Below are 15,234 nucleotides of genomic sequence, written 5' to 3'. Positions count from 1 at the left end.
GTTTTTTTCATATAAAATTAATGTAATCTTAGTCTTAGATAAGTTTATCACTTAACCAAAGTGAAAATAGTAATAATAATAATATACTTACGGAGCACCAACTAAAAGTTTGCTGATTTTCAATACAAATCTCTCAAAAGACGTTTGAACAGGTCGGTTAAAAAGACACCAAATAAATAAAAACGGATCAAACTACTACAGCGCCATCTTCCTTAGAGTCTGAACTAAGTCCTCCGTCGGTAAAATTTTCTTTATTTGCAATTTAAAATAGTGAAAATTAAATAAAACTAAAATGGGTAGACTCGCCCCGGTTTACGGTATTTTATCATGATTATGTGAAGTTTATGAAAATGGTTTTGAATTTTATTGATTTTATGTTCATAAATTAAGAACCTCAAACGAGATTAAAAAGAATAATTTTTCTAACTGCACAGATCCTAATTCTGTTTTTTTTTTTTTTTTTTTTTTTNTTTTTTTTTTTTTTTTTTTTTTTTTTTTTTTTTTTTTTTTTTTGGAGCGTGAAAATATTTTTGAGTGCTTAAAATGTGCTTTTTTTTGTTAAAAAAATCTGGTTACGTACCCTGTTTACGTTATTAGGAACATAGTTTATCTCTTAAAAATTAAGATTCAGAATAATTTAGCAAGGTAATATTGCTCGCGGCCAATATAGTCAAAATTTACTATCATCCTGCATCCCCTTTCAGGGTAAAAGCTATTACCAAAGTATTGATATTAAAACTACACGGTATTGGTGTAGATTTATTGGTGGTTCAATATTGCTTTTCCTTTTTAAAGATTTTTAAACAAATTAAAAAGTCTTCGCGGGTTACAGTTAAAACACTGTTTCACACAATATTAAAACTGGCAATGGATCATTATGAAGGCAAAAATCCGCTTTCTCCATATATGAGGGGAAGTGATGGTATGCAACCTTGACTCTCAATGCGAAATTTTGACCTTGCCATGCAGGTCGACTCACACTCGATTCCGGAACTTGGAATAATCTAAAATAATTGATAAAAAAAAAATTATTTCCCTCCAAGAAAGGGACTAAGAGCATTCAATTGACCCACTTATTGAATATTTATTTCATGCATTGATATTGCAACTTCCCTTGAGTAGCTCACGTGACCTCGAAACTTTGACTTTAATATTCCAATGTGAAGTGTTACTTGTGATATTTTTATGTAAAAATTTTAAGATTTTGTATCAGTGGCGTACGCTGATGGACGTCGACTAAGGTTTGCGATTCTTTTTTTTTTTTTTTTAATTTTCACTTTATTCTTTACCTTAATTTAGCATTTGGAAAAGTCCAAAAAAAAAATTTGCAAGATTTTCAAAATGTCAATTCAAAAGTACTGTAATTCATTACTAACTATGTACTAATGCAATTTTGATAACTGAAACTTTTATCAACACAAAAATATATTAGCAAATAAATTTTAAAATCACAAAAATCGATAAGAGATTTAAACGATTTCATATTAAAATGCTATGTTAATTTTTGAATAGTTATGAAATAATTTGATTTAATTTAATCCGATTAAAATCAATAAACCCTGATTTCTAGGGCTAACTTTTCGATCAGATGCCCCTGTAAAGATGAGATCAATCTAATCATTAAAAAAGGGGAAAAAATCAACAAAAGAGCAAATTTCATTTGAAAAAAAAAAAACTATCAATATATGTTTTTATAGAAATTTAAATTCATAATTTAATCTCATTTTAATATAGATTTAAATAATTCTTTTGTGGTAAAGTATTTACTTCTTAGAGCAAAGTATTTTTCAATTTTTCTTAAGGAATATTTGTATTTTGTTGATTTAAAACTTCATTAATAAATTCATTTGAAATTCATGGTTTATTCTTTATATAATATGTTGCTTGTGTCAAATATTTATATGTAAAAAATGTAATTTCATTAAAAATAATTATAATTGATTTAAAGATATAGGAGTCAAAAATAGGGGTCCATTTGACCCGTAAATAGGGGTCAAATGGATGTCCCTTAAGCTTAATGCTTGGGGCCGTTGCGGCAATCCTCCTTGTGTGTCCCTGTTTTTTTTTTTTTTTTCCTAAATCCTTATTTGTTGAATTTTTTGTCGAAAACTTTCTTCCATTTCATTATTAACAATATAAATATTATAATATACTTAATTTGATCTCTCTTCCGAAAAAATAATGCGAAATAATAAACCACAAAGATAATTCTAGTGGGGAAAAACACTTCTGTTGACGAAGAAAAAAAAAAAAAAACTGAAATCAAAAGCATTTTTCTACCTTATCTTCAAAATCAAGGAATATTCTTGTGGTTTGTATTATTTCCCATTAAGCATTTTCAGAGATGCCAACTTGCTCCGGACAGTATATATATATTTTAAAGTGGTAGTTTATCAATTATGATTAATAAATTCAATTTAGTAGATTTTTATCCACCACTATTTCTAAATAATTCGTAGGCTTATGTAATTCACCACTTCTTACACCTGTTTCATGCTATACCTTTCAAGAAGCAAGCAAATATAGTCAAATATTTCCAAAATTTACTTGTAGTTCTTTACCGTTTTTTTAATTATTTTGGCGTGTCCGGAGCAGTTGGCATCTCTGCATTTTAACCAACTATATACTCAATGAAGTAATATAATTCAAGGAATTTTCATTAAAATGTTCTAAAGAAAAATAAGTTCTTATTTGTAGCAACTTTTAACATGTTTTAGTTGCTACAAATTTTACATTTACATGTAAATGTAAATGTAAAACATTACACATGTTTTACATTTTACATGTTTTTTGTAAACATTTTACATGTTTTTTTTCATTACTTAAAAGGCATCGCAGTGTTGTGCTATTTATGTAAATTCAAAATATTAGCCGCCTAAAATCTAGCTTCTTTCCTTAAAAATAAAACCATGTAAAAGTCATTCTTTTAGATAGATAGAAGGTTTTTAGAATTTCTGTTTTAGCTTTTGTCTAACTACCTGAAAAATTGAAAGCGACTACGAGGACGCATTTAATTCTTGTCCAAACTTACTGATATTTTCTGCTGGTTATTAATTTACATGTTAATTTATGACCTTCGTTTCTGCATGTAATTTATATTAATATTTTACATGTCTGTTGATCCAGTTCAGTGTTGCGCTACGAAGTCAATCTATGGTGTTCTTCATTACTTCTTACCATGGAGAGTATTTGCTAAGTATGGATAATATGACCCTATGCGATATATGAAATTTTTTCTTTTCCCAAGCCATGGCTCACACCGCAAATGCATATATTATAAGGACGACTTAGCATATAGCTCCATCCATTAATGTCATGTTAATCTAAAATAGATGCGTAGTTAGGAAAAAGCTAAACTAGATCTAAGTGGTTTTATGTTGTAAGTCACATTGTTTTTATATAAGTGCAATGAACAAAAAATGCTGATGGACCTCTTTTCGTCTCACTGTTTTTCTCACGTTTTTTTCTTCCATCTAACTTGTGTTTTAACTCCGTTTGATTTTGTTACATGTGATGCCTTACAACATAAATTTTTGTTTGGAAGGCAGCGAAGAATAGCCCCATCTATTTCCTGCGTTATAACAATCTTAAATAGTTTCAAAGTTAAGGAAAAATAATCAAAATAGTTGTAAATTGTAACTCAACGTTCGCCCTGTTATTAAGTTTAAGTTCAGAAATTTCTGCAAACATTATTAGACTACGCATCGAATTAGTCATAAAAATTGGGCCGTTATAAGCTTTCACTTTGCATACATTATTAAACACACATCGAGTAGAGTCATAAAAATCGGGCCTTTATAAGCGTTCACTTTGCATACATTATTAAACACGCAATGAGTAGAGTCATAAAAATCGGGCCTTTATAAGCGTTCACTTTGCATACATTATTAAACACACATCGAGCAGAGTCATAAAAATCGGGCCGTTATAAGCGTTCACTTTGCATACATTATTAAACACACATCGAGTAGAGTCATAAAAATCGGGCATTTATAAGCGTTCACTTTGCATACATTATTAAACACACATCGAGTAGAGTCATAAAAATCGGACCTTTATAAGCGTTCACTTTGCATACATTATTAAACACACATCGAGTAGAGTCATAAAAATCGGGCCTTTATAAGCGTTCACTTTGCATACATTATTAAATACACATCGAGTAGAGTCATAAAAATTGGGCCTTTATAAGCGTTCACTTTGCATACATTATTAAACACACATCGAGTAGAGTCATAAAAATTGGACCTTTATAAGCGTTCACTTTGCATACATTATTAAATATCACATCGAGTAGAGTTATACAAATCGGGCCTTTATAAGCGTTCACTTTGCATACATTATTAAACAGCATATCGAGTAATCATAAAAATTGGGCCTTTACAAGCTTTTGCTTTATAAAAGTGTTTTAATTTAAATAATAAGCATATTATAAACTTAAATGAACGAATTACCGGTTGGGTTGTAATTTATTCAACTAGTATCTCATGGATAGATAGTTAACTAGGGCAAGCAACTTTTTGGTTAGTAAGCACTATTTTATTTTCTCCCAACTATCAACAGCCTTCTTAACGACCTTGTCTTTTCTTTAACCATAACTGATAGATTTCAAAAGGTAAGAGACATTTTGCACGAAATTTTAGTCTATGTTTACAGTCCTTGGTTGCGAGCTTTGTTCGTGTTAAAGCTGGTGGAACCTTATATAAAGATCAGCAACTTAGTCGAGCAAAACTAAGTTTTCGTTCCAGAAAAAGGAGTTTTCTTTCTTTCTTTTCTATTCTTAGTAATTTTAGAAAATGAAATTTTGAAAGTGACATTGCTTACTGGAAGTTGATTTTCATCTAGACTAAGATTAAAAAATTATATCGTTTTTGAAAACTTGTTTCTTCGTCTGACAGAAAAAAAAGAAAAGAAAAAAACGAAGGATTAAAGGGAGGAAAAGCTTGAAATGATTTTAGTGTTATAAAGCTGCTACAAATTCTACAAAGGACAAATTCTACAAAGAAATTTGATACACGAAAACAAAATCAAGTTGTTTTTATACAATTTTCACGACATGTTTCAGAACTTTTTTAAAATTGGTAACTATTCTGTTAGGTTGTGACCATCTCTAGTAAACAGCATTTCAATATGGTTTGCATAGCGGAGTTTTTTTTTTTCAAGAACCATACTAACATTTCAAAATAAAAGCTCGATGTTTCCTTATGTACTACAATAAATGACATTTTTAAAGGAAATAACTCTGTCACCATTTGCAAGCTGATTAAATACTGAAAGCAGCACCTGAAATTNTTTTTTTTTTTTTTTTTTTTTTTTTTTTTTTTTGGAATTTAAACACAAGGTCGAGCAAAGAGAAAGAACATTTTCAAAATGTGCTTTACTGATTTTATAGTAATGGATGACAGCATAATTTTTTTAAAATTGAAATTGAATTAACTAATAGAAATCGCTACAAAATCTCTGTATTTGTTGGATCTGCAATGCAATGCAAAAATTCTAATATATATCTGCAGAGCACGTGATTAAATATTTAAATATGCTAATGTTTTCCTGCAAGGGAGAATAAATCTGCAGCGTATTTATTCTTCTACCTGAAATTCTATAACGTTGCAACTAAGATTTGGGAATTTCTGAAATTAATCTTTTTGTTTTCGAATTTTACACAAAGTCATAGATGGAGAAAGAACATTTTTAAAATGTAGGTACTTACTGGTTTTAAAGTAATGGAAGACAGCATAATTTTATTTTTACTGAAACTAAGAATTAACTAATAGTCAAAACCTTTATATTAATCTGCAGTACCATGGAAAAATTCTAACGGAGCTTGTGATTGGATATTTGAAATCACTAATTTTTCTCTGCAAGTCAAAAATAAATCTGTGGCGCATTAATTCTGCTATCGGAAATTTAAATGGTAAATTGAGTCTAAATTCTCTCATAGAGCATCGAGTAATTCAGCTATAGAGCATGCTGTTCGTAATATAGTCCGAATATCGAACTGTTTGCCTTTACTACACAAGCGAATTGATACAGCTCGATTTGAAGTACGCTTAGCTACAACTTTCGATGAAAAGAATGATCTCGAGTTTTTTACAATCACAGTTCAGCGTCTAACCATCATGGCTCGTAACTTTGCAACCATCGAAAACATTAAATAATGTATCATAATCTCATAATATCTGTAAAACATTAAATAATGTATCATAACAAAAATAATTAACTGGAAATTCGAGAATATTGTTTTCCTACAGTGAGTTAACATGCTTTAATGATTTCTTAGAATGGGTTACCGTTTAGAGGACAGAGCATTCGCCTCCTAATGAAAGTGAACCGGGTTCGAATCCCAGCGATAGCCGGTCAATTCAAATTCCGCACCCGGCTCATACCGACAACAGTGCTGACGTAAAATATCCTTAGTGGTAGAGGGATCATGGATTAGTCCCCTTACCGTCTGGCTTACCGTGGGAAGTTTTCCTGGTTTCCTCTCCATGTAACGCAGATGCGGGTTAGTTCCATCAAAAATTCCTCCATGAAGGCAAATTTCTCCCAAAACTTGATCCAGGAGCTCCCTTGTCTTCTGAATTGGGTTCGAAATTACAAGGCTAGGAGTTAAACATTAGTAGCTGTAAACCCAAAATTGGGTTGGCTGTTCAACGACGGTTATAAAATAAAATTTTAACTACATTAACATTTATTGTACTAAGCATATTACATTTCGAAAATTAACAGTAATTATAGATAATAATAGTAATAACTATAGATATTAATAGTAATAACTATAGATTTTCGAATATTACTCTACAATTTTTTCTCGCTTATGTATTTTGCCATCTGAATGAGATTGTAAAGCCTAAAGGAAAATAAAGCGCCAGAAAAGTAAATTCTATAAAAAATTACAATTTTGATATGAAACAGTGGTCGCCAAACTTATGAAGTTTCAGTGCTGCCTTACCGTTTTCAAATCCTACTGTGAAATGACAACCAAACAAACTACTAAATTCAACTACTAAATTAAACTACTAAACTACTAAACTACAAACTACTAAATTAAATAAAACAAGTTAACACAACACACAGTGACACAAGTTAAAAATATAGAGAAAACATTGAAAATAATAAAGATTAACGAAAAAGAGAAGAAAAAAAATTATTAAAATGAAATATTTTTAAAAATATTTTAAAAAAATTTATAATTAAAAAAAAAACTATTAAATAGCTGGAAAACAAAATAATGAAAAGATATAATCTCTTGATCAGCTCACACGATCATATCCGCAAAAAGAAGTGCTTTCTAATATTGTATCAATATAGCCCAAACAAAATATATCAAAACAATAGTGTGAGGACAACGCCCATCAACGCCTACTGTAACTAAAAGCCTCCACACTGTTTTTTATAGGTAGTCCGATCAGACCATTATGAAGGTAAACCAGTCTACGAAGGAACCGTTTAATAGAAAATCTATTAAAAATAAGAAAGTGGTAGCAAATATATGCCTAAAACTTGTTTAATTTATGAATATGATTGGTTTGTCTTATTCACTCGTCAACCACTACCGATTCAATTCTCAAATATATATGATACAATTATTTCAATTACTTTTAAAATAAAATGTGGATTCATGCGCACAACTGGTTCGCTTTTTAGATGATCTGCGCAGACTACTTATATATATATATATGTGGAGTATGGAGCTGTTGTTACAGTATTATAGTGTAATAGCTTCGAACATTACGTCATTCACCATCTTGTAATATTAAAAGAAGTAGCATCATCCTCTTGACATTGAGAGGCGCCAGCCAGACCAGAAGGGGAAGTCCCGAAGGGAAACTCCCGAATTTATAATTANGCAGAAAAAAAGAATAACTGTTAAAAGCAATATTTCTTTAAACAACATATATTGAGAACAAATATAACTAAAAATATAAAGTTAGATTAAGAAAAAATGCTACAAATAATTATAATTACTTAAAAAATTGATAAATCTCAGTACATAAAAGCATAGTATTTCTTTATATATATATAATAGCAGGGTTACATCCCTGTTATCATTGTTGTATTCAGCTTGAATAATTCAGTCATAAGCCATAATACGTTCTCAAACGGTTTATTTAAAGGTTGGCTGGTGGTTATGACAGTTCACATCCCCACGTACGAACTCTGTCTTATGAGATATTACCAAAATTAATATGAACAATTTTACCTAAGGACTTATTGGAATCTTTAATCGATTGTGACATATCAGAAATGTGTTTAATTAAACATGTGTGTATGACACTCATAATGAAACTAATTCCAACGTATCCTGTTTACGATTGCTTCTTATCGCACATATCACAACTTGCCAAAAGGAGCCAAACGAAAGGATTTCAGCTGACATTAACGATATCTCAGGTTTTTCGTTTATGCGCGTATCGTGACACTTGATTAACACCTTCAACACAAAGCCCAGCAGACTTTTGGATTACGACACTGCTTAATATCATCGCTTTTGTCCGATAAAATTTTCCGATAAGATATTCAACCCTTGGAGGCACGACAGAACATATTTCTTGGTTTCTTTATTACTTTTTATTTCAAACAAGGGATTCTCCTGCTCCTAAAATCATTCAATCGTGCCAAATAATCATGTTTGGCGATCAACGATTTTCGAAAGGACTTTACACGCGTTGAAATCGTGACCAGTCAAGTTGAGTTGTCATCCTCCTGAATTCTTGTTGTTTGAATGAGCTTGAATAAATTTTTTTTTGCTTGACACATCGGTGAGTTTATCGTTTTGTTTTATTTGAAAATTAGGAAAATTTTCTAGTCCTTTATGTCTTTTATTCAAATATTTTATTTTTACTAAAAAGGTCGACTTAAATTTAGGAAAAAAATACTGCATTTTTTTTTTTTTTTTAATCTTGTATGACAAATGGTGTAAGAAAAGTTCTTTTGACAGATTTTCTGAAAAATTGATGAAATGCAATGCAAGCAAAAAATGAAATTCAAAATAAATAAATGTCTTAAAAGTGTTGAGAAATTCCTCGAAAAAATTTATATAGAGTCATTCGGCAAATTTTTAAAATTGGAATTTTGCAACTCCAGAAGAAGTGAAATGATTATGCCTAACTATGAGATTCAAATCAGATTTAATTGGATACCTGTAAGCGACGTTCCGCTGAAGTGTTAAACCAGATTGTCTTCTGAATTGGCAAATGCAGCGATTTTCTACACTGACATCACTTGCAGGTATTCAATTTGAAACGCCATAACTTCGCAAAAGTAATTGTTCAACATAGCGGGAAATTTTTTTTTCCTGCTATTTGTGCAGCAGTTTCAACTACTCTTTTGTATTCTTGGCTTACACCGAAATGCAGGTTCATAGATTCATTTTTCTCGACATTTAAACACCTAATTTATGCTTGTAAATATTTAATTTATTTATTTATATTTCAAATTCATCAAGTATATTTACCTTATTAGCTTTTTTAATATTTTGTCTTATTACTGGCATATTTAGCATTAATCAGTTTACTCCGTATTGTACATTAAACCATTTTACTCTTTTAACAAACCTTTTAACTTTTTCGTCGAGGAGAAAAAATGGGCATTTGGTGTGCCTTATATATAAAGCAAAGCCTTAACTTTTAACTATATTTACTAGAATGCGGATAAGAATTGTTTTGACTTTAAAAAGAACAAATAGCTTAAGTATTTCTTTTTTTTTTTAAATTTTAAAAAATAATCCTGTAGAAAAAAATCATTAAAATTCAAATATTATTTTGAATGTTTTGCATATTTTTACGATTTTAACCAATGAAGCGCTGCTGTAGTTTTACAGATATTGAAAGAAAAAAAAATCTCATTTCATTTTCACAAGTTCATCAGTTTCGTTTTTATCATATTCACATTTTGTGCCGTTTTCATCATTAGACTAAAAAGATAGTCAAAATGTAACCTAACAGTTATGGACAACTCTTAAAATTTTATGATACTTTAATAATTAACATATTTTCTAAAAAAACCGTATTTCATATGACGAATTGATCTTTTGAATTATCTTTAATTTTGACTCATTTTGTTACAATTGCAATAAAATACTCGGTATGTTTTATTTAAGAAAAAAAATTCCCGATTTTTTCGTACTTTTAGTTTTTCTATTTTAAGTCTTCAAATAATTGCAATTATGTTCATTTATTGGCACATTTTGTTTAAAAAAAATTTTTTTTTTCGATTTTAAAAATTTTTTTTTTCGATTAGTTTTCAAACAATATCAATTACGTTAATTTATAGCTCATTTTGTATAATGTTCTTTTTTTTTTTTTTTTTTTTNTTTTTTTTTTTTTTTTTTTTTTTTTTTTTTTTTTTTTTTTTTTTGTTGGTGAATTTAGATTTTTTTTTGTTTTTAATCTTCAAATAAGTACAATTTTTTAATTTCTTGGCATATTTTGTTTAATATTTTTTTTAATTTAGAGAATTTTTGGTATTTTTAAGCTTTTTCCATTTTTAATCCTCAAATAATTACAATTCTGTTAATTTTCTTCAAATAAATTTAATTAAATTAACGAAAAAGGTAACAAAAATTATTATTGACGTTTTTTTTAATCATTTATAAGACAAAGTTTGTATGATCGAAGTATAGGTCTTGTTATGCTTATCCGGAGTTAATGAAAACATACATATTGAATTCCTAATGATAATGCGTGGTATGCATGAGAGAATTGTAAGCCTTGAAGGCTGTATAGACAAATTTTTGCTTGGCAAAATAGTAGTAGATGAGAACATGTTTATTGTCGAACAAAGGATACAAAAGCTATAATTTAAAAAGACTTAAGGTGAGATTAGTTTCTCTTTCTCTGTTTTGGTGAGAGTTCCGTAAAAAATATCATTATCGTTAAGGCTGTCGTAATGCTTTATTATATCCGGAATAGAAAGTAAGAAAGAAATGAATATGCAAAAATAATTATTTTGTCTTAAATTAGAAAGCTATTTGTTTTTTTTTTTTAAATTTTTTTTACTATTTTTGCAACGGGATAAAATAAAAATCATTAGTAATTAGGGAAACTGTCTACGCAGACATGTACAAAACTGTAAGTTCAATACGGTTATGTTAAAAAAAATATTTTAAATTACCTATGGTCCTTTTCCATTGATTTTGCATGACTAGATTAAACAAAATTAGTTTTTAATTTTTTTTTAATTTTTTTTTTTTTTTAACGAAGTTATTAATTGTAGTTATTAATTGTACTTAATATTATTCAGCCCCAAAAATGATGATATTGATAATGGCCAACACATTGTAATAATGATTCGCCACGCTGGGACGTTTTTCTAATAAATTTACATTTTAGAATTTAAAATTTATTTGCACTTCATTTTTTTATTTTGAAACTTTATTTACCCAGTATTCTATTTAGAAAAAAAAAAAAAAAAATCAAACCAGAAGTGTTCCTCTGACATCATAGCAGCTGAAATTAGGGTAAATCAATGCATTCGTATCATCCAGAGGAAGTTGTAAATGCCTCCTATTGTGCTGCCATCTGCTAATAATACAGAGAACCACCAACAGGAATAACGTGAATGCTAGTTAGATTTTTAGAAATACCTTTCGAAAGCTTAACTGTTAACAAAATAAACTCGTGGGTTCAGAAAGCTTTTCAAATACTTACTCTGTAACATTATATTTATGCAATTAACGTTTTTACTTGGGTTCATCCTACATGATAAATCAAGATAAGTAAACTTAGTTTTATTCGTTTTAAGTTGACTTAAAACAACTAAATTTTAATTTGTGGGAAGGTTAACGAAGTCTTTAATGTTCTATGCCATGTGGTTGAATCTATGTTTTAGATATTTCTGTGTTCGATTAACTTGTTTAATTTTATTTTTAAAAGCTCCCTTGGAGCTTTATGTTTAAGAATCATACCAATTTGTTGTAATTACTGTCAATATAGAAATATTTTGAATTCACTGCCTTATGCTGATAGATTATTAGCTGTTTTGATTAGAAAAATCTCTTATTAAATCAGCAACTTTTCATGGCATATCTTTTCATAAATGTTTGTCAGTTATCAATGTTTTTAGTTATTTTTTGAAGAATATCCAAGAAGTATATTGAAAATTTAATTATACTTATGGATTTGCCTAAAAAATAATGATAATTCAGAAAAATCTTTTTTAAAAGATGTATATTTTGTGTAATATGTTACAAAATACTGATTATTTTGTTTTGTGGGTGCTAGTAAGTTACTTTATATGTTTAAGACACATATCTATGTGATTGATATTAAAAAGTAGTTTGTCAGAAATGGTCACAATTTATAGGAACTTCCGTATTTTTATGGCTGTTCTAAAAATATAGTACCTTTATTAAATGAGAAGCTGATTTTTAATGGAAGTGATATTGTTTTACAATTGTGAATGTTTATATATGTTAATTTCAATACAATTGACATAGAAACATTGTTTGCTAGCAAGGTCACTAGGAAAACCTTTTATCAGTTTTCTTTTTTTACTATACCCGCATTGCCGTAAGAATTCGCGCTTTAAGTAAGAAAGATTTGTCAGAATGAAACGAAGATTGATATAGAATGCAGTTAGAATGAAGTATGAATCCTAGGAAGTAATTAATAAAGCGCATTTCAGAAATCTTAAAACATTATTAACTTATAAAATTAAGTCTGTAAACGTGCGGGAAGAACCTAAAAATGCTTTCTTTCTAATAATTACATCCGAGGTGAACCGGGTTCGAATCCCAACAATGACTGATTGATACGAATTCCGCATGCTGCTTGCACCGATCACAGTGTTCACATAAAATATTTTCAGTGGTAGACGGATCATGGGTTAGAGTCCCGTTGCTGTCAGGCTAACCGTGGGAGGTTTTCGTGGTTTTCCTCTCCATGTAACGAAATGTGGGTTTGCAACAAAAAGTCCTTTGCAAATGCATATTTCTTCCAATACTTGATCCATGAATTTCCTTGTCTTCTGGATTAGATTCAAAATTACAAGGCTACAGAGTTGAACGTTAGTAGTCGTAAACCCAAAAAATTAAAATTGATCAATAAGCCACAGTATTAAAAAAAATATTTTTCGTGAAAATTTTGTTAAAGTCTTGATAGACTTGTGCAAAATATGCTAATGAATGCAAAATTGAATAAAAAACTACAATGTATTTATAAGGTACCTTTTGTTAGCTCATTATGTAAAAAAAAATTTGCTTGAAAAAAGTGAAAAATCTCTTTAATGGAATAAAATGTTTAAAATACAACTTTTAACATTCGTTTCCTGCTTTACTGATAACACGAACAAGGAAATGCTTTAAAACTCTGTCACATGATAATCACAATTGTTATTGTTGATATTTAATTCTAAACATATACTTTTGTGCTTAATATTTGAAAACAAAGTGAAAAATAGAATGCATAGTTGCTGATAAAAATGGTATTTTAAATGTTGCGGTTAAAATAAATTTGCTATCTTTGTTTATGAGATTATAAAGAATAGTCAAAGGCAGGTACTTTTGTAGGAAAACTCAGATAATATTTAATGATAATTAAGGATAATACAAAAAAATGCTTTGGTAGATATTTGGTCGACAAGTTGGGATGAATTTTAATTAAAATTAAAAACTTTAAAGTTTATCTAGTAATTAGAAATATTTAGTCGATAAGCGAAAACTTAGGATGTCAGCTCCATGCATGTTTCTCAGACGTTGTGCAAAATATTCCAGAAACTATGAGCCTGAAAAAAATAGTTAATGAATTATGGAAATTTGCAAGGCGCGTATTTTTTGAAATTACATATTAAAAAATAGCTATTTGAAAAAAGAAGAGGCCCCTCTTTTTTGAAATGCAATTCGCCTGTGGTTTAAAGGTCTCTAAAGCGGTGAAACTATCGCTCTATTTACCATTGGCGTGTGCAAATTAACAAGCCTTTTTTTTAAAACAATATTGCTAACAATTTTTGACTCTTAGGAAACTATTGTTAACATGAAATTTTTGACTCTTAGGAAACTATTGTTAACATGAAATTTTTCACTCTTAGGAAATTATTGTTAACATGAAATTTTTTGACCTTTAGGAAATTGTTGTTAACATGAAATTTTTCTCTCTTAGGAAATTATTGTTGACATGAAATTTTTGACCCTTAGGAAATTGTTGTTAACATGAAATTTTTCACTCTTAGGAAATTATTGCTAACATGAAATTTTTCACTCTTAGGAAATTATTGTTAACACGAAATTTTTGACTCTTAAGAAATTATTGTTAACATGAAAATTTAACTCTTAAGAAATTATTGTTAACATAAAATTTTTGATCCTTAGGAAAAACCTTACGTTGAAACTAAAGAAGTTTATGGCAATGTATCCAAATAAAAAATGTTTTTACCCTTTATTCAAAAATGATTTGCAAGTTTGGAGCGTTAACATTAATTTATTTTGGCTGAAATCACTGCCTTAGAAAACGTTAATTACGGTAAATCAGATAAAAAAAAGGCATATAACGGATGTTAAAAATACTTTAATATTGTTTTTAATACTTATTTTCTAATTATTTCATTTTCATAAAAATGACAAATATAAAGCTAACATTTCTTCAACGTTTAGTGTTAAAAAATCAAAACAAATAAAAAATACACTATCTGTTGCGCAATCCTAGTTTCAACACACGGGGAAATGTATTAAGATTAATTTTTTTTAACGTTCGATCAATTTAAAAATAATTTTTTTTTTTTATACTGTTCGCAACGTTTTTATTAATCGAATAACTGCCTGTTAAAAGTAAATGATGAGAAATAAAAAATGAAGTTTTGAAATAAAAATAATTTTCTGAAGAAGTTAGCAACATTTTTTTATTTACTTCTTCTTCCTTCCAAGGTTATAATAATGTTATGATTTCAAAATTCTGTATTTTTTAAAATATAAAGAAAAGTTTCTTTTTAAATTTTTTTTATCTTACACTGAACATCTTTGAATGTGAATATAGTGTCATAAATGTCACCCGGGTTATTAATTGAAGCTGAACAGTCTTTCCCGTCTGATTTCATAAACGTTTTATTGATTAATTTCTTCTCGAATTCTTATTTTTCTTAAACGAAGTTGATGGATGACTATGCCTTTTGTATAACCTTCTGTGTGATTCGAGGAATGACTACTTCTTGCTCAGTATCTGAAAGTCACTTAGTCAAGGTGGTCAGTTGCCAACTTTTTTTTTATTCACATGGCTTTAGATTAATTGTATCAAAAACACA

General features: G+C 28.8%; 1 protein-coding gene across 3 annotated transcripts in view; it reads left to right on the top strand.

The window, feature by feature from the left end:
• Positions 1-15,234, top strand: part of LOC107441423 (rho GTPase-activating protein 18) — a 279,885-nt gene that overhangs the window by 52,038 nt on the left and 212,613 nt on the right. The window contains exon 1 of one of the 3 annotated variants that reach the window (XM_043043812.2): positions 8,457-8,762. The exons of the other annotated variants lie outside the window; for them this stretch is intronic. The gene's annotated coding sequence lies outside the window, so the exon portion shown is untranslated. Of the gene's footprint in view, positions 1-8,456; positions 8,763-15,234 lie in introns of those variants that run through there. 3 annotated transcript variants of the gene reach the window in all.

This window comes from Parasteatoda tepidariorum, chromosome 9 (assembly GCF_043381705.1).
Source record: "Parasteatoda tepidariorum isolate YZ-2023 chromosome 9, CAS_Ptep_4.0, whole genome shotgun sequence".
Lineage (NCBI taxonomy): Eukaryota > Metazoa > Arthropoda > Arachnida > Araneae > Theridiidae > Parasteatoda > Parasteatoda tepidariorum.
Note: the sequence above shows the minus strand (reverse complement) of the source record. Positions and strands in the feature narration are given on the sequence as shown.